Raw genomic sequence first — 14027 nt, forward strand, 5'->3', positions numbered from 1 at the left:
GATATTTAGACCAGAAGCCTAACCAAAATCTTCTAAATGTCTATTGAAGGATTCCCACACAGAGAATTTGGCCTCCCCACCACACAGGACATCATCTACGAACATGAGGTTAGTAAGATTATAGCCTCTAGAGATCCCACATTCCGAAATGGCTTCTTCTGCACACTTGGAATTGATTCCTCTACTAAAGGAATCCATGATAAGGATAGAGAGGATGTGTGATAATGCACATCCTTGTCTAAGACCTCTATGTGTATTACTAGAATTTACGCTCATAAACCTAAGTAGAATTTGTTACTTGTTTAATGAGCCCCAATTATATGCATTTTCATTTGAGTTAGTACATCACTATGCCATAGGCGTATCTATTTTTGGAACATGGCTTTTTTAATTTTAATTTTTTAATAAATGGATGGTTGAGATTTCACCCAAATGAATATTCTTGGTCCCATAAATTGGGTAAATTTGATTTCTTAATCGAAATCATAGAATAATTAGACATAGAATAATTGGACAAATTGTAGTTCATGTTCCATTAGATACTCAATGAAAATCTGCTTGAAAATTATTGTTTATGAAAATGTTAAAGATTAGGACTTTTAATAAATCCACACCATTTAAAAGTTCCCTCCAGATCCCAAGTAGACAGAGTACCTCTCTATAGTAATACAAGGGTCTCGATTTGGACATTTAAATAAAGTCCATAATATTGTATCTTTCGTCGCAGTTTTGCTATACATAAAGAATATGGGAAGGAACAACCAAGTTTAAGATATATTGAATGTTGTGCTCTATTTTTAAGTTCCTTCATCGCACTTTGGTTTTGTGCAAGTTTTCATGTCAAACACTATCTAAACAACTTCTTTCTTATTAAAATTAATATGAAATTTTTGTATTTTTTGATTTTTTTTAGACTTGCAAGTAAATGTATATACATGATATTAAACCACAAAGAATGAGTATCAAGATATAAGCTTGATCCAAGATAGCAGTGAATGGTTTTGATAATTTTCTTTTAAAATTAAATTGTAATAGTAACTTTGCATTATATAATTACTTGTTGATAACACTGAAGTTTTTGGACAACAACTAATGTAAACCAATATTTTGGCATAAAAGGGAAGAATGAAATTTGTGTATCACAAATATAAATATTTGTGATATAGTAAATTATATAGTTTTCATTTTCATAATTACAATTTTACTAATTACAAGTTTTAATAATATAATGATTATATTATAATATTGTATTCATAAAAACTTTAGTTGATGGTGAAGTTATTTAAAACTTCAAAACTAAATATTCATATAATTAATGTATATCGTGATGCATTCGTTCTTACATTTCTCAAAATTAATAAAATATAAGACTCCTATGATACAAAGCACAAGCCTTACGCTACGATTCACAACTTGAAATTAATTTGCAAACAAATTTATAACGTTCTCTTATAAATTTATAGTGTTCTCTTGTAAATTTTTGAGGATAATCACAACAAGGTTTGCCATGATTTTATTTGCAGAGTTTACTACAGCGTTCCCTGCAATTTCTATTGCAGTCCATCGTAAGGAATCTTTAAAATTCTGACTACAACCTAGGAATGGAGATTGATCAGATTTCTATATTTAAGCTTATGGTAGAATGAGACTGTAGTTGGATTCCAAGGGATTAACACTGGCAATGGTAATTAGTTGATATAACAACTATTGCATCTATTACCGTATCTATTCAGAAATGTAGACATGTATTTTTTCATGTGGTAATGACTTTGAGCGCTCTTAATTCTATGTGAATCGTAATTACAAAGTATTTTAATATTTGTTTGATCTATGGTTATCCTATTCAAATGAGAAAATCGATCATTAATGGATTTACTGCAATGTTTTCTGGGATCTAATGAAAGGATGACGCTTGAAGAAATTCCTTTCATGCTTGAAATCATATATAATATGTGAAATGTGACTTGATAGTCAAGTCAAACCGCACTGAAGGACCCATCTTGGTATGATATGCGATCAAATTATAATCATAATATTATAACTGAAATCATAATGCAATATACATAACAACACCTTTTAAGGAAATTACATCTTACACATTATTACCTTTGAACTATAATTTGGTTTGCAAATCATTTGGGTTTATAATGCAGGTTTAATTTTAGGGTTTATAATATTGAAATTTATAGTATTTGGTTTATTATTAGGGTTTATTGGATTTATAACATTGAATTCATAATATAGGGTTTATAGTATTAGGGTTTAATATTAAAGTTTTTAATATTGGGTTTATAATATTTAGATTTATAATATAAGGTTTAATATTGGGATTTATAATATAATGTTGATTGAGTTTAATATTAGGATTTATCGAGTTTTTAATATTGGGTTTAATATTAAGGTTTATAATATTATATTAATACATATTATAATATTACTATAATAACTATATATATAATAGCGTAGTTGTTATTATATAATTTTTATAATGACAAATAGTTAACCATATTAGTCAAACATAGACAAATATAGTTAAATAAAGTCAACCATTAGTCAAACATATTTAACCATAATGGTTAATCAAGGTCTCTATGGTCAACCATGATCAACCATGGTCAACTAAGCCCAACCATGGTCAATAATGAGCAACCATGGTCAATCAAGCTTAACCTTCATTAACCATGGTCAATTAGGGTCATCCAACATCAACGTGGTTAGAATGGCTAACTAAGGTTGACCATGATGAACCTTGATCAACCATGGTCAATCATTGTCACTCATTGTCACTGATGCTCAATGATACAAAACCTTAGTGAGCCATAGTCAACCATGGTAAATCTTGGTCACTAATAGTCAAACATAGTGAACCAAGGACCAAGGTTTCTATGATTGAGCATGGTTAACCATTGTCAAAATGGGTAACCATAATCTATCATAGAAAAGTATGGTCAACCATGGCCAAATATGTGAAACGATGACCAATCATGTTTAACCATGGGAAATGTAAGTCATTCATAATCAATCATGGCCAACCATGGTCAACCATGGTCATACAATTGTTAACCATAGTTAAAACATAGTTAACAATGTTTAAACATGGTGAACATGGATAACTATAGTTAACAATGGTCAACGATAGTTAAGAAATTATTAAACATAGTCATTCATAGTCAAAACATAATTAGTGATGTTTAAAAGGGTGAATATGGAAAACCATGGTTAACCATAGTAAACAATGGTCAATCACTATCAATAATATTTTTATTCTTTTATTTTTATTTTTTATAATAATATCAATATTGATATTAATATTAATAGAGTTTAGTTATAATAATATTAATATTATGATGTTGTAATGGTACTTAAATCTATCTAACATTGTAATGTGACAAACATTGTTGCAATGTTACATTACATTGAAGTTTATCCAACATCACAATGCAGCGTTACAAAATTAGTCAACCATATTTACTAATGTGGTTGACTATGCCTTACTATGTTTGACAATCAACACTCTTCAACTTTGGTCAAACATATTCTCCAATTATTATTATTGATGAATATTAATAGTCAAACATAGTCAAAGAAAGTCAACCTTTCTAATCAATGTTTAAATAGTTTACCATAATCTTCGACTTTAGTCAAACTTAATCTCCTATTAATATTATTGCTTAGTATTCATAATCAAACATGTTGTGACGTTGAAATGATACAAATTCTATCCAACGTCGCATTGTGACAAATATTATCGCAATGTGACAATCATTGTCGCAATCTTACATTACATTGCAATTTATCCAACGTTGCATTGCAACATTACAAAACTAGTCAACCACATTTACTAATGTGGTTGACTATGTTCGACTATGTTTAACAATCAACACTTTTCAACTACAGTAAAACATAATTGCCTATTATTTTATTGATTAATATTAATAGTGAAAAATAGTCAACCACATTAGTCAACAAAGTCAACCTTTATAGTCATTTGTTAAATTGTTGACCATGGTCAATTTTTTTTTCAATGTGACAATCATTGTTGCAATGTTACATTATATTGCATTTAATCCAATATCACATTGCGACATTACAAAATTATTTAACCACATTTTCTAATGGTTGAGTATGTTCGATTATGTTTGATAGTCAACACTCTATCCAACATTGTATTGTGACAATATTATCGCAATGTGACAATCATTGCCACAATCTTACATTACATTGCAATTTATCCAACGTCGCATTGCAACATTACAAAACTAGTCAACCACATTTACTAATGTGGTTGACTATGTTCGACTATGTTTAACAATCAACACTTTTCAACTACAGTAAAACATAACTGCCTATTATTATTATTGATTAATATTAATAGTGAAACATAGTCAACCACATTAGTCAACAAAGTCAACCTTTATAGTCATTTTTAAAATTGTTGACCATGATGAATTTTTTTTTCAATGTGACAATCACCGTTGCAATGTTACATTATATTGCAGTTAATCCAATATCACATTGTGACATTACAAAATTATTTAACCACATTTTCTAATGGTTGACTATGTTCGATTATGTTTGACAGTCAACGCTCTTCAACTTTGATCAAACATAATCAACTATTAATATATTAATTAATACTAATAATTAGACATAGTCAACCACATCATACAAACAATGTCACTCTCTATAGTCAATGTTTAAATAGCTGAGCATGATGAAACTTCGTCAACTCTATGCTCACCATATTTAACAATAGTCCACCTCATTCACTATTTGTGTTTATAATAGTCACGAGGGCTTCACTGGGGGAGAAATACCATACCACGTGCATTCATATTGGGGGATACATATTGAAGAAAAAATGACATAATATATTGAGCATATAATAGGGGGTAAAGGGTTTTCATATTGGCAGGTACAAAAAATCAAGCTCAAAGTTAATGAGAAAATATAAAGGGGTATAAAAAATGTTAATGAAAAAATGGATACCAATAGTATCTAGTGAAAGTAGGGGTTTTTCAAATTGGTAGGTGTATTGGGTTCATATTGGTAGGGGGTTAAATAATGCAATTTTTAGAGGTATTTTCCAATATGTAGTCAAAGTAAGGGTATTCTTTAGTATGCCACAAAAGCACGCACTATGTCAGAGGTTCATTGAGTGAAGCCCCCATGATAATAGAAGGGTTTAATATTTGGGTTTATAATATTCGGTTTAATATTAGGGTTTATAATTTTGGATTTAAAATTAAGGTTTATAATATTGGGTTTAATATTAAGGTTTATAGTATTGAATTTAATAATAAGGTTTATAATATCAGGGTTTATAAATCTATATAGTCTACACAATCCAATGCCCCAAGCGAACCTTTAAGGTTTTAAATACATTTATGCATTCAAAAATACAATATATATATATATATATATATATATATATATATATATATATATATATATAGATATAGATATAGATATAGATATAGATATAGATATATAGATATATAGATATAGATATAGATATAGATATAGATATAGATATACACACACACACACACACACCATGGACTTATCAAACATCCATGGGATAAAATCTCTTGATATGCAAATATTTTTTCAAATTTTGCACTCTAAAAAAGGTTTGCACCTCAAGAGATTTGATCCCTCTTGATGCTTGTTATTAAGATGCATCTATACCAATTTTTAATAAAGAACAAATGAAAAGTAAAATATTCGTTTAAAAAATATTCATATATTATGGATCAAACCCTCTAGGTGCAAAGATTCTTTTAAAATGCAAAATTTGAGGAGAGGTTTACACCTCGAGAGATTTTATCCCTCTCTAGGTAGGCATTAACATGGATCTATGTTGGATTGGTAAACTTAAAATTTAATATGGAATAAAATGGAACATACCTCTAGACATTGTGATTAAATTTGATGTATAAAATCCTTATGGATCTGATAGAGAGATATTATGATCTATCCATGACTTAATGCACCAAAGGATGGTGTCACAAGCAATTTCTTTCTTGATAAATCAAGACCCATCTAATCCACCCATGATTATAATGATCTTTCCATCAAACATTATTAACTAACTTTGAGTTAATTGGGTGGTTTTTACCGTTCATAACTAACACTTCATGGGATGTCATATTACCATATATATGGGTTTGTGACGGTTTGGGCCACAATAAGAAACATTATTAAGAAATATTTTTAATGTTCTCCCACTTGGTCCAAACTGACACAAAAATAATATTATTTTCTCTTTCTAGTTTCTCAAGAAAGAGTTTCAATGAATGAATCATGGTGGTAAATAATTTATTAAAGGAATACTACCTTCCATGTATTACAATATCATTGATTCCCTCTAAATAAACACTTTATGTGGCATAATTCTTTATGAATGTGCAACAAAATTCCCATTCAAGGTCCAACTTTATTGTCCCAAATTTATTTCATTCATTACTCCTTTATGTATACAAATTTGAGTAGACATATATACCAAGAACCATTGAAAACATAATTGCAATTATCAAACTAAATGATGTCTCAAATGTACATAAAAAATCAAACATGAAATAATTTAGTGAATCCCATATGCTCCACATGTTCTCCACACAACATAGGCGGTAAGCCTTTCATCATGGGATTCACAATCATTGAATTAGTGCTAATTTTCTCAATAGTGACCCAATGATTCCAAACACATTCTTTAACAACAAGGTACTTTATATCAATGAGTTTGTTTGAGCTACTATTCTTATTGTTGTTAGTGAAGTGAACTATAACAAAATTATCATGGTAAATCCTTAATCGTATAGAGATGGAGTCTACGACTCTAAGCCCTATGATGAAATTCCATAACCATAAATCCTGTGAGATAGGCTCCATGAAAATTTTAGGGGCTAACATTCGTAGGTGGGCTAATTTTCCATCATTTTTCCAAAAAAAATTATTTGCCAATTTCCATTTTTTATAAAAATGATCTGCCCAAATTTTACAATATAAAATAATGTTACGTTAAAAATCACTAAAATTATATAGAGAGTATATATAAAATCATTATAAATTTGAATAATTTTACAAATACATCAATAAACATTTTATAGTTTGCATATTAGGGACTAGTGAGATTCGCTAATGTTTTTAAACTTCAAGACCATTTTCCATCCTTAAAATTTTCCTTGGATATAGCCTCATAAAATGCTATATACTTTGCCTCCATAGTGGAAGAAGTGACAAAATTTTGTTTCTTTCTTCCCCATGGGATGAAACCTTTTTCAAGTAGGAAGACATATCTCGATGTAGACTTTCTAGAGTCAATACATCCTACATAGTTTGAATCTGAATACCTGATCGCTTCCAAATAATTTGATCATCTGAATATGAGCATGCAGTGTTTTGTACCTTGCAGGTACCACATAATTTTTTTGCATCCCTCTAGTGATCAATGCCTAGATTACTTTGATATCTACCTAACATTCCAACTACTATTCCAATGGTTGGTCTTGTATAAACCTGAGCATACGTCAAAATTCTGACTGTAGATGCATACTGAATGGTCCTCATCTTTTCCCATTCCAAATATTTTTTCAAACATTGATTAATACAAAACTTATCACCCTTAACAATGGGTGCCACACTAGGTGAATAGTCTTTCATGCAAATCCTTTCTAGAACCTTATTAGTGTACACCTTTTGAGACAATTCTAATATCCATCATGATCTATCTTTGTGAATCTTTATGCCAATGAAAAAATAGGCTTCACCCATATCCTTCATATCAAAGTTATGTCTCAAACACTATTTTACCTCATGTAGCAAGCCCAAATCATCACCGGAAAGCATAATATTTCCACATATGGGACTAAGAATATGAATTCTCTCCCACTAACCTTAAGGTATATACATTGATCCATGATGTTATCTGTAAAAATGAATGAAGAAATGACATCGTGAAACTTAAAATACCATTGATGTGAAGCTTGTTTTAGCCCACATATGGATTTTATGAGTAGGAAAACCAATCATTTTTATTTATATGAAGCAAAACCTTTGGATTGGATAATGTAGACCTCTTCCTCTAGATTTTCAATAAGGAAAACTACTTTCACATCCAATTGATGAAACTCTAGTTAAAATTAAGCTACTAATGCCATGATTATTGGAAGTGAGTCCTTTGTAGAAACTGGAGCAAAGGTATCATGGTAATAAATACCTTCTTTCTGAGTGAATCATTTAGCCAAAATTTTGGCTTTATATCGCTCTATATTGCCAAATGAATCCTTTTTGGGTTTTTATACCCATTTACAACCAATGGCTTTGGATTCCTTAGGAAATTCAATTAAATCCTATACATGGTTCTTAGCCATTGAATCCAACTCTTCTAACATGTCATCATTCCAGATCTTCGAGTTTCCTTCATTCATGGCTTGTGAAAATGAGATTGGATCTTCTTCAATTCTAATGTCTTGTTTGAACTCTTGTAGGTACACAACATAATCAAAATAAATTGTAGGTTTCCTTATTCTTAAGGATCTTCTTAATCCTATCTCTTCATCCACATTTTGTGGTATTTTAATAATAGGTTCATTGACAACTTGATCCTCACATGGTGGCATTTCATTAGTTTTTTTTTATTCCATATGAAGCCTTGTGGATTGTCTTGAAGTATAGTTAACCAATCCATATTTGCAGGTATGATAACTAGAGCCTGCATTTCCTCAAAATTTAAATTTTAAGGTTTCTCACTCCCACTAATGTCATTATCCTCAAGAAACCTTACATTTCTTGCTTCAACTATGTTAGACATATGCAAAGGACAATAAAATTTGAATCCCTTGCACCAATATACATAACCAATGAAAAACCACTGATTGTCTTAAGTCCAATTTTTTCTTTAATGGATTATATATCTTGACCTCAATAGGACAACCCCATATGTGTACATGTCCTAAAATTAGTTTCCAACTATTCCATAACTTAAAAGGAGTTTTAGGATCTACTTTAGTGTTGACCCTTTTTAGGATATTTACAATAGTTTTTAAAGCCTCACTCCGTATAGATAATGGGAGAATGGAATTACTAATCATACTTCGCACCATGTCCATCAGGGTATGATTTGTTATTTCAGCTACACCGTTTTGATGTGGTGAGCCATGCATCATGTATTGAACAACAATGCATTATTCCTTGATAAATTTCACAAATGGATTTGGTATTTGTTCTCTACCCATGTACCTTCCATAATACTCTCCACCCTTGCCCGATCTCATATTTTAATTACTTTTCCAATCTCTTTCACTCATTTACTACTTTTTTTTTCCAAAGAAAAAAGCCGAACTTTTCTATTAGTAAAAATAAAAAAGTTACATTCGAATGAGTGAACATTCAGCAAAATTTTGCTTGAGCCATAGAGATATTCAAATCTCCTCTGTGGTGCCTTCAAACCATGTCTTTTAACAAGAGACTAAAAGTTCTCCTGAAACGCGGCCTGTACAGCCATATCAAAAAAATAATAGTCCAAACTGTCTCAAAGTATCTGGGTCTCCTTTTTGTAAGGAAAACAACTCAATGCATAATATCACAAAACAATTAACTGTCTCTCCTGCTTCAGGAGCATTTGCAAGCATATTCAGACAAAAAGGAGATATATTATGAGTATGGGGGAAGATCCGACACACGGATCTGATCCTGAAGCTGCTCTGTTATTCTCCACGAACCCAGAATCTGTTGTAAACCTGCTTTAGAATACCTGTCTGCCTCTTCATTTTTATCCCTGTAGATATGATCAATGGAGAAAACATTAAAATGAAATTTAAGATTTTGAATTTCTTCTAATAGTGGCATCAACATATAATTCCTGCATCTAAATTTCCCATTGACCCAGTTTACAACATTTGCAGAGTCTCCAAAAATCTGAACTGTGAGAACATTTCTATGAATGAGCCAGCAAAGGAGAAGTTTTAGTGCTGATAATTCAGCGAAATTATTTGTGCCCATCCCAAGTCCCACTGAGGCTTTTAATGAATGGGATGGACTTAGATGGATAATAATTCCGGCTCCAGTGGAGTTGTTTTGAGCTGCCCCGTCAAAGAAGGCCCAGGGGATGCCTTCTCTGATGATGAAATCCTTTCGCTGGTTCGATGAAGAAGGACTTTCCGGTTCAGGAATGCTGGCCAAAATAGCTGAGGCTTGAATTGCAATGACATCCGCTGGGGTGGCTTTTTCTTTAAAGATGCATCCATTCCGGGCAATCCAAATACCCCAACAGAGGATAGGAGGAAGGTTCCTCAGGTTTTTCTCAGGATAGTGGGACCACCAGTATTCCCAAGCAGCAGATAGTTCTTCCCCTTCCCATCTCGCGGTTATGTTCAAAAGTTTTTTTGTTTCCTCCCAGACTTGTCTAGTGAAAGAACAGTCCAAAAATAGGTGAGGAATGGATTCAGATGCAACCAGACATAATGGGCATCTACTCGGCCCCTGCTTGAAGCGAGCTTGTAGAATTTCCCAAGTAGGAATCTTGTTTTTTAAGGCGCACCAGAGAAAGATTCTGGCTTTTTTGGGGCATTTCAGTTTAAACAGAGGCTTTGCCCACCACACCGGGGGGTCCCATCCCTTTCTCTTCATCAGGAAGTTATAGCCGGCCTTTGGGGAATAAAAACCAGTCTCAGCATGTGCCCAAACCAGTGAATCTGGTTTGTCCTTTAGTCTAACATTTGAACGATTTAGTTCCTGGATGAAACCCCGCCACTCAGCTCTCCAAATGGGATCGATGTCCAAGTCCTCTTCTGATTTCCAAGCCTGTCCCCAGATGGACGATAACTCCATGCTTGCTATCTGATTTAAACTTTTGATTCCTTTTGCGTCAAGGTGTGCAATCAGACCAGGAGATAAAGCAAACAGGTCATTGCACCCTACCCATGGATCCTTTCCAATCCGCAGATTTTCTCCGTTCCCCACTTGCCATGCTAAGCCTTGTTCTATAATTTTAAACGCCTCAGTGGTTGCCTTCCAAATGACCGAGCAATTTCTGTCTTTCTTGTTTGGACTCCTGATCCAGTCTTCAAGCGGTACTGGATCAATGTATTTCCTTTTGACTACTCTAGTCCAAAGGTTCTCCGCCTTAACAATTCGCCAGCCTGATTTTGCCGCCAAAGATTGACTGAAATCCACGAGCTGCTTTACTCCCCACCCACCCCACTCCTTTGGTCTAGCAATCTTATCCCAAGCTACCCAGGGAAGCACTGAGTCTTCCTTAGAACCAGACCACAGAAATCTGCTACAAATCTGCTTGATTTTATGAATAATCCCTTTGGGAATCCATGTCAGAGCTGCCCAGAAAACCGGAATGGCTTGGAGAGTAGAATTTACCAGAGTCAATCTACCAGCTCTAGACAACCACTTGAAGCTCCAGTGGGATATCCTTTGTTCAATTTTTGCCACTAACCAATGCCAATCCTGTTTTCGGTAAGACGACGGCTTTAACCAAAACCCAAGGTACTTGAAAGGCCGATCCATATGGCAGGTTTCAAAAGGCAAGTAGGATGTAATTGCAATCTCCTCTTACCTGTTGAAGCCTTCCATGATAAAATGAGACTTCCTGGGATTGATTTGAAGGCCTGTAGCTTTCAGAAACAGGTCAATGATATCTTTGAGAACTTTTATTTCATTTATATTCCCATTTGTGAATAACAATATATCATCAACAAATAGAAGATGAGATATGAAAAGGTTAACAGCAACTTCCAAACCTGTGAGCAAACCTGATCGCTTGGCTTTTAATATCAGTCTACTGAGGCCTTCAGCAGCCAGGAGGAAAAGCAAAGGAGAAAGAGGGCATCCTTGTCTCAGACCTCGCTGGCTTTTGAAAAATTGAGAGGCAGCCCCATTTATCAATACAGCGAAACTTACATTTGTAATGCACCCCATAATCCAATTTATAAACTCCACCTTGAATCCAAGATGTGTCAATAATAACCTGAGATACGACCAGCTAATCCTGTCATAGGCTTTGGAAAGATCAATTTTTAACACTGCCCCTTTTTTCTTTGCTTGTCTGATGCTGTGGATGGTTTCCTGGGCCACCCCTATCGCTTCATGAATTTGCCGACCGTCCAGGAAACCAAATTGCTCATTTGAGATACAAACAGATAAAATAGGTTTCAGACGAACCGCAATGATTTTTGCTATAATCTTGTAAATGGTATTGCAAAGGGAGATGGGTCTGAAGTCTTCAAAAGAATCCGGATTCTCTTTTTTTGGGATGAGGGCAATGAAAGTTGTGTTAAAAGGGCCATAGATTTCTCCTTTCTTTCTTGATTCCTCCACAACTTCAGTAAGCTCATCACCAATAAGATCAAAAAAGTGAGAAAACAGCTCTATAGTCCAGCCATCCGGGCCCGGGCTTTTATCTTTTGGCATTGCTTTTATAATATGCTCTACTTCCTCCTTAGCCACTTCCCTATAGAGATTTTCAGCTTCCTCTCCTTCCACGAACCTAGGGAAAGCTTGGGCTGTTCTGATAATTTCGACTAAAGAGATCCCCCCAGGATCAGAAAAGAGGGATTGCAAGTGGCTCTTTCCCAGAGAAGAAACAGCCTCAAAGGAAGACACCTCCCTTCCTTCAGGATCTTTCATCTTCCATATAGTATTTGCATTTTTCCGGCCCTTCGCATAGTTATGGAAGAATTTCGTATTTTCATCCCCAGCTTTCAACCATATAGCCCTACTTTTCAGCCTCCACTCTTCTTCTCTGTCCAACAAAATCTTTGCTCTACTCTTTTCTAAAGCCAAAATTTTTTCTTTCGACTCCTGGGTTACATAAGCATCAGCTTCAGGATCTTCCAGCAAACTTAGAGCCTCGTCAATTTTAACCAACTCCTCATTTTGTTTCCTTCTTCTGACTGAAGCCCATTCAATGGTTGCTCTCTTAAGCCTTTTTAAATTCTCCATAAAATGGGCTCCTTTATTATCCGGAGGATTTGGCCCCGGATGTCTCCAGGTTTTCCTGAAAAGCTGTTGAAAAGACTCCTCCTGAAGCCAAGAGGCATTGAATTTGAAAGGTGAGGCCGGCTTTGAAGGGGGTTTTGAGAATTCAAGGAAGATGGGAAAATGATCCGAGTTTCCCCCTTCACCCACCCATTGCCTGAACAGAGGAATATATGAAGCCAGCGATTCATTAATGAGAAAACGATCCAATCTTTTTGCAATTCTCCCCTCTCCCGTTCTTCTGTTCCTCCAAGTCGGTTTAGCCTTTATAATATTTACATCAATCAATTTAAAAGTCTGAAGAGCTTTTGAGAAAAAATCTGTCAACGGGTCTTCCCTCGCAGAGGGTCCCCAAGCTTCTGCAATCCCCAGGGAGAAATTTAAATCACCCCCTATTATCAGATTTTTATCTGTTAAAAGCTCTTTAGAAAAAAAGTCATTCCAAAAAGAGACCCTACCCTGACAGGGTCCATACACATTTATAAACAAAAAAGGCTGATCAAAATCATTTGAGAGGATCTCCATACCAAGAGCATGGGGCAGACCCCAGCAATTTTGAACCTTAAATCTTCCTTCCTTGAAACCAATGGCAAGCCCTCCAGAATGACCAGCAACATCTAGAGCAGTGAAAACCCAACCCGGAAAGAGGGATCGCAGGATGGTTTCAACTTCAACACTTTTGCCCAATGTTTCCTGGAGGAAAACTAAATCCGGGTTGTGACGAGTGATTAAATCTTTCAGAGCTAGTTTTTTGGGTTTACTAGCTAACCCCTTGCAGTTCCAAGAAAAACAGATCATTTGATAACCGTCTCAGGGGTTTTTGCTGCTCTAAGCGCCCCAGGAATCGACATTTGTTTCCCGTCAGCCACATCAAATTTTGCCTTAACTTGAGCTTTTGAAAAAAGAGATTTCCGCCCTCTGCCTTTCTTAGAGGTGCCCTTAGACGTCTCAGGACTAAGACCACCCACCGTCTCCAGGAAATCATGGGTGAAAGCGGGTCTCTTATTGTGAGATCTGAGGTTATAATGTCGGAC

The sequence above is a fragment of the Pinus tabuliformis genome, chromosome J, assembly GCF_031772625.1.
Source record: "Pinus tabuliformis cultivar Carrire ecotype Pingquan chromosome J, CPIR1, whole genome shotgun sequence".
NCBI classification, from domain to species: Eukaryota; Viridiplantae; Streptophyta; class Pinopsida; order Pinales; family Pinaceae; genus Pinus; species Pinus tabuliformis.